This window comes from Mchenga conophoros, linkage group LG11 (assembly GCF_057382185.1).
Source record: "Mchenga conophoros isolate Kocher_MC1m ecotype Shallow Benthic linkage group LG11, M_conophoros_male_GT1.1, whole genome shotgun sequence".
In the NCBI taxonomy this organism is placed as follows: domain Eukaryota; kingdom Metazoa; phylum Chordata; class Actinopteri; order Cichliformes; family Cichlidae; genus Mchenga; species Mchenga conophoros.
The window spans coordinates 19,221,828-19,233,919 of record NC_140536.1 but is presented as its reverse complement, the minus strand read 5'-3'; positions in this window follow the sequence as shown (position 1 = coordinate 19,233,919).

Sequence of the window (12,092 nt, the reverse complement as noted above, 5' to 3'; positions counted from 1 at the left end):
ATTTTTCCATCAGCCGTTGGAAAGTGCTTGGTGCGTTGGTAATCCCTTGTGGCATCCGATTAAATTCCCAAAATCCTACTGGGCAGACAAAGGCAGTCTTTGCCTTATCCTTCTCCTCCATTTCGATTTGGTAGTAACCCGACTTGAGGTCTAGCACCGTGAACCACTTTGATCCTGCAAGTGCGGAGAAGGTGTCTTCCAGTTTAGGCAGAGCATAAGCATCTTTGATTGTTTGCAGATTGAGTTTGCGGTAGTCAATACAAAGACGTATACTGCCGTTCTTTTTGCGTGCAACCACAATTGGAGAGGCAAATGGTGAGTCAGATTCTCTGATAACGCCAGAGTCAAGAAGTTCTTGCAGGTGCTTCCTGACAGCATCAAGATCTTGAGGGTGAATTGGTCGTGGTCTTTGCTTGAAAGGAGTTGGATCGGACAATTTGATTTGGTGTTTAACTTTGTTGGTCCTGCCGAAATCCAGATCGTGTTTGGCAAATACTTCAGGAATAGTGTTGAGTTTTTGAACAATGCGTTCTTTCCAGTCTGGAGTTAAGGGGGAATCTCCAAAGTTGTATGGTGGTTGAGATGGAGGTAATGACTCTATAGACTGGTCTGAATACTGGGTGGGTTGCTCTTTGGAAATGACCTCTTGGAAGGCGCTGATTTCTGCAATAATAGCTCGAGCTGGAATGTGGATTTCATGGTCGGACTCATTACTCACTACAACAGGCAGAGAACATGGCCGACGTTTAGGTAAGTCCACAAGGCAGGTTTTTACTAGGAGTCCACCAGGCAGAGAACTGGAGGTGGGTTGTTCCAGAATAACTGCTTTCTCACCTTGGAATAGCCTTGTGACCAGGCATCCCTCAAGGACAGTGGTTTGGCCGGCAGTAATCGTATGCGGTTGGTCTGACTTTAAGATTACAGGAGCATACTGGTCATTTGAATTCTGGATGTGGCGACACTGGAGGATTTTATAAACTGCAATGTAACCGGAACCAGATGGCAGGAATGACTGCTCAGAGAGGGTATCACAGTGTTTGCTGTACGCAACGTCAAGAGTGTTGGTACCAACAAGTATCATTGGGGGTGATTGCTGGACGTCAGGCACAACAAGCGCAAGTGTATCAACATTAATGGATGAGCCAAGAAAATTAGCTGGGAACGTCATGTTAATCTCAATGTATCCCAGGTAAGGTACGGCTTGTCCATTTGCTCCTTCTACTTCCAACAGATCATCCAGTGGTTTGATTGGATGGTCTGAAAGGTAAGTATTATAGAAGGAAAAAGGAATCGTAGTAACCTGAGAGCCAGAATCAAGAAGACAGTTGAAATGGTTGCCTTTGATTTGAACTTGGCCTGTGCTTTTAGTCCCCACAAGCCCTTTTGGCAACAATGGAAATTTGTTGTGGTTTCTGGGACTGTTCGTGCACGCAGCTCCTGTGTGTCCCACCACAGAAACTCCTTCTAGTTTAAAGATGAAGTATTTCTAGCGTCCCACTCTTGCTGTTTTTTTCTTAATTGGCTCTTTTTCTGTTCAACAAGACTGGAGTTTGCTCTGTTGTTGCAGGTGGAAGAAACATGGCCATCTTCTCCACAGTTAAAACAGTACCATGGCTTGGGTTTGGTATTTGACTGAGGTGAAGAATGACTGGATTTGGTTTGTCGTGGCTTAAACTTTGACTCGGTTGGACTTTTTTGGGACAAAAGTTGGGACATTTGCTGTTGGAGGGTTTGGAGTTGTTTTTTCATTTCTTTTAGCTCTTCATTGGCTGTAGAGTGCCCACAAGAACAAGTACTTTGGGATTGGATGTTAGCTTTTTGTTTTGATGAACCGATGTATTTCTTCATAAGTGACTCCTTAGCAATTTGTCTGTCTTCTTCTGTCCGTAACGACAACAACAAGTCAGAGAAAGGTGGTGGGTTGTCCTTTTGCTGTTCTAATTGTAGTTTGGTTAGTATAGTGTTATCCCAACACCCACGACAAAACTGCTTCAGCAGATGCTTATTCATGTCAGCAGCTGCAAGTCCTCCTTGCTTTACAACAGTGCTGAGGGTTAGCTGCAATCTTTGGAGGTAAGCGGATGGTCGTTCACCTGGATTTTGAAGAATATTTAAGTATTGAGCATACAATTCTTCACCATCTTGAACTGTTCCAAAAGCGGAGTCAAGTACACTTAGTATGACTGAAGGCAATGTGTTGGGACTTAGACCTTTAACCAAATCAGCAGCAGGTGACAACAGGCTCTCTATAATACGCCTGGCGACGTATAGAGCTGACACACTGGGGTCGGCAAGCAGTAGATCAATTTGGGAACGCCATGATTCAAAATCTGCTTCACTACTTGGCTTAGGAATCCTTCCTGAAAAAGCACGGAGACGTAGTGAAGTTGTGGTGCTTATGTCTGGGTTTCGGACCACATGCTCAACAACAACCCTTTGTATTTGTGGTGGGTTGAGATCAGGGGCTGTGAGTGATACTCTTGGAGTTGGTCCAGTCTGGCTTTGACGAGGTCGTGCCCCCTGCTGGTCAGTGGAAACCTGTCTGGCAGGAGGTGAAGACAATTGCTGCTGCTCCAGTTCCCTTTCTTCTTCCTCTACACCAATGTCCTCATCTACTCCATTTTCCTCATCATATTCAACTTTTCCATCATCACCTGCTCCTGCTTCATGCAAATGTTGACCAATCTGCCTCATTACTGTCTTCAAGACATCTTCAAACCGGTGCCCGCTGCGATCAGCAATATGCTTGAGCTCTTTGAGGTAATTGGGAGGGGGACTGCTGCTGTCCTCCGTGGCGGCGTACTCACAGGCCAAAGCTGTGACGCGGAAAACAAGGTCGGCAACACTTTTAGAACAGTGGGTGTATGGCAGAAACGGCTCTAGAGTTGTAAAAGCAGTGGTATCTACAAACTCAGCGATCAGGTTTTTGAAGAAAGTACTTGCGGGATCATTTACGTAAAAATGACGGTTAAGATTCCCATAAGTACGCAAGTAGTCAAGAATTTCATTATCAGATTTTGTGTTAGACACACCGGAGATCATCACAGACTGTGATATATTTATGCCAGAAAGTGCAACTGAATCCATTTTTGATTTTATGTTCAGCAAAAGCGAAGTAAATAAGTAAAGAAAATTGTACGTAAGACCCCAAAATATTCACACACAAAGGCTCCTGGCTGGCTCGCCACTTGTAACGCGATTAAAGGACCAGGGCGCCTGACTGCAGCCTCATAGACAATGAGCTATCAGAATAAGATTCGACTATGGAGCCTGAGGGTGTGAATAAAACACAGGAAACAAAAGTAGAGCTCAAATATATATATATTATGTTTGTTATGAGAAGTGTATAGACGGATGTACAAAAGAAATAAAAACATATGCATATATATCACAAACAAAAATAATGTTGACAATACAAAACAGCTTAGTAGGTTCCAAAAGGAGGTGGGATGAGGTGTAGTCCAGTATGTGATTTAGTTTAGTTCCATGGACCTGTGATAGGTCATTGTCAACAATTTGTGATTCAGTCCATAGGTTCACACTTCCTACCGCAACGTAGCGGTGGTCGGGTGGCTCGCCATCTTGCGCTGATCAGGGCAGATCGCGGGAGAACAAAAAAACCTGACCGTTGAGTCGAGTGTGAGGTAGTGTAAATGAATGAATCGGCCGGGTTATTGCACGCTGTCAACTGGCCTGTAGTGCAAAATTTGTCGATATCTGACAAGTACGCCAACCACAGGGACAACAGCAGCCAGAGGAGCAGGGACATGCAGCTGATTGACCCGGAACTTATACAGGATTCATTCCCGCCACAATAAAGGGACTGGCGGAAGTGGGGGCAGAAGTTACCGTGGTTACACATGACCTTTACTGTAAGTGTGCCAAGTAGATCCTACAGGAGCGACAAATCGAAATGGTCTCATGTTGGATAATGTTTTTTACGGATTTGATGAGCAGGGTTGTTCACCCTACCCTCACCTTGACGTGACACGTGTCTCGTTAGTCCATAATTAAGCCTCATCTCTTCTGCCTTAAGCTGTCACTGTCAGCACCAAGACCAGTAATTACTAACTGTAAATGACCTCATTAATATTTGGTAAAGTGTTTTGTAAACTTATGAGTGGCTATTATATTGTTGGAGTGAATGCTTTTATTTTGAAAGTCACAGAGCGACAAGGTGCCGTAAATCAAGTGGCGTAAACCATATGGCAGAAGCGCGAGTTTTAATGCACAGAGAGAAGGTGTGCTCTATGGTTAATGGACGGGAATGGGAAAAAGAACGGCTATTAAGGTGCAACACTGAGTCGAAAGCAGTTTCTTAGCACCTGGTTGATGAGGGAACAAGGTTTGTAACAAAGTTTGTCCTGTAGATATGTATTTTGTTGTTTTACGGAGCATATAGCTGCTGACCGCTACTAAGCATAAAGGCTAAGTTTTCACCCACTAGAGGGCGCTAACGTACCTCGTCATGTTTAGGCAGCGATGCAACGATTTCCCTGTTATATGCAATAATTTACAAGTTTTAGTGTTATTTGTTATGTAAGGTAAGGAGAATTAATTTGTGATTAATGAATAAGTCAAAAGGTTAAAGGTAACACACTGTTTGATTTACTAATAGTCTTTTATTCTGTATGTTGTAGCTCTTACGGTGTGTTCACATACACGGCTGTTTAATAAAAGGATTGTGAACCATCAGTTTGAGAGACCATCTTTTCAACCGGGGATGCTACACTAACTATGACTGAGGGAAGCTCGCTGCTTTCATCAGCAGATGCACCTACTTTTCACTAAGAGAACAGAAAGCGTTAATTAATTCATATCTGCCTCATCGTTCACAATTCCATTCAATATAATTGTGAACCTTTTTAGAGTCACTGAAATGCTGCTCTAATTTACATGTGTTTTCCATTATGAGACTGAAGACCCCAATGAGAATCAGACCACGAGAGCCCTGACACACACCAAGGCCACATTTGTTCCTATAAGTTGGGATTTTAAAAGAGAGAGCCCTCCTACATACTGCTGCAACAAGACAACAAATGTTGTGTTTAATTGCAGTGCTAATTTTAATGATGCAAAAAGCAGAAAAATATTAATATTAAAGAGATTCGCTGCCTCCATTTCCCCCTTTTCCTAGAATCCTACTCTGACACACCAAGCCTCTGCAGTTATTCCTACATGAACCCTCTCTGTGGTCTTCCTCTTTTTCATCTTGCCTGGAACCACCGTATTCTACATCCCCAATATATCGACTATCCGTCCTCTCCTCGTGTCCAAACCATCTCAAATGTAACCTCATTTCTAATCTTGTCCATTCTGATCACTCCCAATGAAAATCTTGCCATCTCCAGCTCGGCCTCCAGGAAGGTCTCACTACCATGTATAGTTCCCCTCTTAGCACCCTATTATATGCTTTCTCTAGATCCATAAAGATTCAGTGCTGCTCTTTCTGACCTTCTCTATCATTTTCCACGAACACTCTGTGCTTTTTCACTGCATGATGGCTACTTTTCAACCATATATATTTAATTTGTGTTATACACTGGGGTATTTATAACTATTTGTACATATTAAAGATATTTTACTATATTTTGGAACTTGGTGATATATTGTATTATTTCATTTAGTTTAGGCAATTACATAATTTTCTCAGGGATTAATAGAGTATTCTGATTCTGATGCTGCTGCTCACTGATTGTCACCTCTCTTTTTAAGCTAGTGTCAACAACCCTTTCTCATAGCTTCATGGTTTGGCTTATCAGCTTTAAGTGAAGACAGATGTAGGCACTATTTAAATAATTTACAGTTCCCTCCATAATGTTTTTGACAAAGACACAATTTTTGTACACCACCATGGTGGATTTTAACAACAATCAATATTAGATTGACATCTTCAAAAATATTATGACAAACTAGCTCAAATTTCAATATAAAGACTGTTTTTAGTACCTGAATAAAAAAAAAGAAGCTTTGCAGCCAATGACTGCTTGAAGGCTTGAACCCATGGAATATTGCCAAATGTTGTGATTTAATAATGGAAAGAAAATCACAGGTTTTCTTGTCAATGGTTGGTTGTTTTGTACAAACCTATGAGATCCACTGAGAACAAAGGTGACAAAGATGAGCACAGTTTGGGTAAATACCCATTGGATGATCATCGTGTGCAGGTTTCACTAAAATCTGACCAATACCCTAGAAGGAGGACTGAACTGTAATATGATAGGTTTACAATGTTTTCTGCCACAAAGAAAATAAATTCATTAAAAATCTAAGTGAAATTATCCAAACATCTTTTTTGTCAAAACGTATTTACAGCTGCCACAGGTGATGACTATAAACAGAGTTTATAAAATGCTATAGGTGGTAGATTTGTTGTCATGGCATGATTTTAGTCTATGGAAAAAACTACCAGTTGCTCTGACTGAACGTTACATGCATAGTTCAAATGCAGTTCTGCCACATGTGGTGCATTCAGCATTTTAAAGACTTTTCCACAGAAGTTTCCACAGATCTAATTCTATGCATTGTCACTTGTAATACAAGTCACCAATTTCCTCTTTATGTCATAGATTTATGTTTTTAATACTTTGGCCTACATTTACCCAAGTTCTTTTGTTTTGAGTCTTTTATTTCCCAGTCATATGAAATCCAGTGGACTGTTTCTGTGACATCAAAGGTTGTTGCTTGAGAAGTCCAACTGAGTCTATTAACAATTGAAAGCTTGTGGCAGGAGTTGAGACATCATGTTTAGATGGACTTCTAAAATCAGACTATAAAATCGTGCCAATTTGGAGAAACTGAGACATGCTTTCATGCTGTGAGTATGGGAATGGTAACCTAAGGTTATATAGCTTGCACATCACATTATCAAAGCATTTCCAGAGGGGGTTTTTATATACTGCAAATCACTCTCTGTAGCCAAACCGGGTTGTTAAAAAATCTTTCCTATCAGGGTCGATACTGACTGTGCCCAAAACAACAATCCAGGCACAAGTTAGCTCTGCTTGTACGGGGGGTTGATCTGAAATCTAACATAAGCACAAAAAAATCCATTGGGTTTTACTGATATTCAGTAATTTTAAATAGATTAAAAGAACCAAACATCAGACTTTTACACCAAACTCTGAAATTCCCTGAAATAACAAACATTTGCATTACCACCAGGTAGGGGTGCAACGATACTCGTATCGATACTGAACCGTTCGATACAGTGCTTTCGGTTCGGTACGCATATGTATCGAACAATACAAAATTTGTAATTTATTTTATCAACTTTCCTTCTGACGATGCTGTCTGTGTTGAGCGCTCAGTGAATCTGCGTTCGACTACTCCACCTAGGCTGCACTGTCGAGCGCAGATCCGCTGAGCGTTCAACACAGACAGCATTGTCAGAAGGAAGAGCGCAGGGCAAGCTAGCGAGACAGAAGTTAAGCTCTCCTTGCAACATGGCAAATTGAACCTCCCCCAACCTCATTCAGATCTGGCGTTTGGAATTATTTTGGTTTTCATGTGACGTATGACCCTGAAGGTAAGCGCGTCATGGACTAAAGTAAAACAGTATGTTGGATGTGCCATGCAATGCTCAATTACATGGGTGGGAACTAGTGTGTTAGCGCAGTTAGCTCGTTAACGTGTTGGCCGTCTAGCCCCAAGCAGGGGTAGCTCGTTAACGGAGATTTGCCGTGTTGTGGCGTTAACGTTATTTCAACGAGATTAACGCTGACAGCACTAGTGGGAACACAACGAATATGACTGCACATTTATGCCGACATCATCCTAGTGCAAAGACAAGTGGAAGCAGACAAAAACAACAAGCATGCATGCTACAACTTTACCCGAGTCATTTAGACAGCCGTTAGCACATGATTCTCCTTATGGGGACCTGATATGTTTAATATTGTGGCGAGCTCAGACAAGGAGGAGACGGAGGTATCGTTTGGTCTTCCTTCCAGGGAGCTAGCCAGGGAGCACAGCCGTTTATTGACATCTGCAGAAGAACACTGCCGCTAGCTAACTGCTCAGCGCTGCAACCGCACAGCAACAACAATACACAGAGCGCCCTCTGACCCCGGAAGGACACACCGTTGCAGCGAGAAGGCGTCACCCGTCGCTATGGCAACATAAACAAAACATAACTGTACAAACAGAACCCCGAACAGCCCTGACCCGCTACACAGCCCCCACCTAAGGGGTCAGTCGTCCCCGACGACCCCATTGCCCCACACAAAGTCCTGCAAATGTCCAGGTGCCTTCTTTTGGCGCACCGGCCGGTCACGACCGGTGGGGGAAAAGTCACTCGGGTCAGAACATGGGGTGCCACCATCATCCCACTTCTGACACCAATGTGGCGAGCTCAGACAACGAGGAGACGGAGGTGTCGTTTGGTCTTGCTTCCCGTGAGCTAGCCAGGGAGCACAGCCGTTTATTGACATCTGCAGAAGAACACTGCCGCTAGCTAACTGCTCAGCGCGGCAACCGCACAGCAACAACAACAACACACAAGGCGCCCTCTGACCCCGGAAGGACACACCGTCGCAGCGAGAGGGCGTCACCCGTCACTATGGCAACATAAACAAAACATAACTGTACAAACAGAACCCCGAACAGCTCTGACCCGCTACAATATGCTGCTGAGAATATAGCCCAGAAGAAGCGTGTAGTATAGCTTTTATTTTGGAAAGAGACATTTCTCTGTAATAAACTCTCTTTTCCAAAGATGAGTGATTCCTCAATCAGATACAGGTGTTACCGCGCCAGATCCGCGGCCCCGAACCGTAGTAAGGAAACCTCTGGCAGTTACTTGAAGGTTCCGTAACTGACTCGTAGCCGGCAACAGCTTACTATACAGGTCAACTCCGCTAGCAAAAAGATCGAAGGAGGCGTAGGAAACTGCTTCACCGAACTTTATTTCTTCTCTAAGGCACGAACACCGCGTACAGTGGGCTGAAACAGTTTACTCACTGCGAGCATCGCCGACACAACTCTGGCTGTCGAGGGAGTTATTATATTCCTTTTATTTATTTTCTTTTCGTCTCTTCTGTAGCTAACCGTTACTTTTCCCTCTCTCTCTTCACACACACACACACACACACACACCAGGCAGTCCCGCTACACACATCCCGAATACATTTCCCATCAGGCTTCATCCTTAAAGGGCCATGCCTGTAACACAGGGCTTGCAAAATCGCTAGCCCGACGTCCCGGGGCTAGCGATTTTTCCAGTCATACTACCAAAATCTATCTCTGCCCTGCCCGTTGGGCTATTGTAGGAAGGAAAAATATATGTCAATGCTTTTGCATTCTTTTGGAAATGTAGCTGGGTAATTATGTCATTGGCATCGGTGAGCCACTGTCAATATGTGACATATTGAAATCGCGTTTGAATTTGCGCTTGTTTTTTGCTTTCACTTTGCAAATGTCCAGGTGCCTTCTTTCTGCGCACCGGCCGGTCACGACCGGTGGGGGAAAAGTCAGAACATGGGGTGCCACCATCATCCCACTTCTGACACCAATGTGGCGAGCTCAGACAACGAGGAGACGGAGGTGTCGTTTGGTCTTGCTTCCCGTGAGCTAGCCAGGGAGCACAGCCGTTTATTGACATCTGCAGAAGAACACTGCCGCTAGCTAACTGCTCAGCGCGGAAACCGCACAGCAACAACAACACACAAGGCGCCCTCTGACCCCGGAAGGACACACCGTCGCAGCGAGAGGGCGTCACCCGTCACTATGGCAACATAAACAAAACATAACTGTACAAACAGAACCCCGAACAGCTCTGACCCGCTACAATATGCTGCTGAGAATATAGCCCAGAAGAAGCGTATAGTATAGCTTTTATTTTGGAAAGAGACATTTCTCTGTAATAAACTCTCTTTTCCAAAGATGAGTGATTCCTCAATCAGATACAGGGCTCGCAAGATTTTTCCAGTCGGGCTACCAAAATCTATCTCTGCCCTGCCCGTCGGGCTATTGTTGGAAGGAAAAATATATGTCAATGTTTTTGCATTCTTTTGGAAATGTAGCTGGGTAATTATGTCATTGGCATCGGTGAGCCACTGTCAATATGTGACATATTGAAATCGCGTTTGAATTTGCGCTTGTTTTTTGCTTTCACTTTGCAATCGCGTGAACTGTGTATAGAGAGCGACAGCACTGATTGGTGAGTGATGATAATTTGCGCACCAATTCCTCTGACATCGTCTTATCAATCGTTAGCTTACTATGCAAACATGACAAGTGAAATCTCCTGTAGCAAGCTTAAACATATGAGAGGTTGATCGCGCAGAGAATCGCTGACCGTTATGTATGTGTGTGTGTGTGTGTGTGTGTGTGTGTGTGTGTAAAAGCAGCAGGATATATATTTTAGTTCTGCTTAGCCAAATAAGACAGGTCAGGGTGAAGAAGTGACAGCCAAAGAAAAGCCTACCACAAAACGGAAAAGTTATGACAAATCAGACTATAAGGCAAAAAGAAAGTGCAGCTTCATGGTTTCATGGACAAAAGAATTTCTGTGGCTGCAATATGACGAGCTATATAACCGGGGCTGCACATAAGTGGTCCGCAGGTGCGCATTCGCTGTCAAAAAAAAAAAAAAAACGCGCACAAGATATGAAGTTGCATCGCGTGTTTGCATACATAAGATTTTCTGGAGGAGGACAGACATTTGTTTAAAACTCTTAAAGATGTCGAAGAAGCTCCTTTAAGCAATTACTTTGGTGTTCCTCCACCTCCAAAGAAATGTCAGAAGGAGTCCGAACCACAAAAGAAGCGCGTATTCTCGGAAAAGTGGTTGCAGGAGGTGAGCTGGCTTCAAACAAATGATGAACGCACAGAGATGTGGTGCAGAATGTGCCGTGAAAATCCCACTCTAGCGGACAAAAACAGTGCCTTTTATATGGATGCAAACGCACGTTGCAACTTCTTATCTGGTGCGCGTCTTTTATTTTGACAGCGAATGCGCACATGCGGACCACTTATGTGCACCCGTGTAAATAACATAATGTTCTGCCGGGTGTGTTGTTGGTTTTCTCTCGATTTCTGAGTCGACAAGCGCCTTTGTTACTGGGACCAGTCATTTTAAGAAAGGCCCCCATTAGAAGCCATGAGAAATGCAAGAAATGCATTATTGCTCAGTCTGCAATATCTTTCCCAGAACAAACACCAATTGCAAATAACATACTAAAAATAAACCTGAAAAATCTGTTTAGAACAGCGTACTATGTTGCAAAGAGTGAACTACCACTGGCAAAATTTAGCAGTCTTTGCAAACTTCAAAAAGCAAATGGCCTCGATCTTGGTTCCACTGTCTCTCACCCATGACTTCAGCGGAAATTTCAAATTCAGGATCTGACACAGACTGATTCATGTCCTACACAGTTCTTACAAGTTCATAGAAATTTCTGTTCAATTAGAACCAAGTATTTGAGTTGATGATTGTAATTTTTATACAATGTTGTAATTTGTTTTTCAACAATTTTTTGATGAATGTTTTGTTTCCTTTACAATATTATACTTTAATGTATAATATTGTAAAGGAAACAAAACATCAATCAAAAAATTGCTCTCTTTTTTATTCGGGCTACTTACATTTATTTTGGGCTACCAAAAACTGAAGAGTCCCTGCCCGAAGGGCTACCAGGGGTTTTGAAATTTTGAGATCCCTGAGATATATTTATTTTTTAAATTACTTTTGTTTCAGCAACATAAAATTTAAAAACTGTACTTTTGAGTTAAAATATATATTTATAATTTTAATAAATGACAAATTAAAAAGGCATGAACATTTTTTTTGTATCGAAAAAATATTGAACCGTGACACCAAAGTATCGAACCGAACCGAACCGTGAATTTTGCGTATCGTTGCACCCCTACCACCAGGACAGCGTATCACAACAGATCAGTGTGTTCAGCTGAACTCAACCTGTGACGTTTTTTTTCCGGCTTGAGGCAAAGTTTGTGGAACTAATTTTCCAATCCACAGACACAGAAGGGCGACTTCTGTTCACATTTATCCATGCGGTCTTTGTAATGTGACTGCAGCCCCAGGAAAACCAATTTCTTACAGTCAGTTTCATAAAACAAAACTGTTCTTA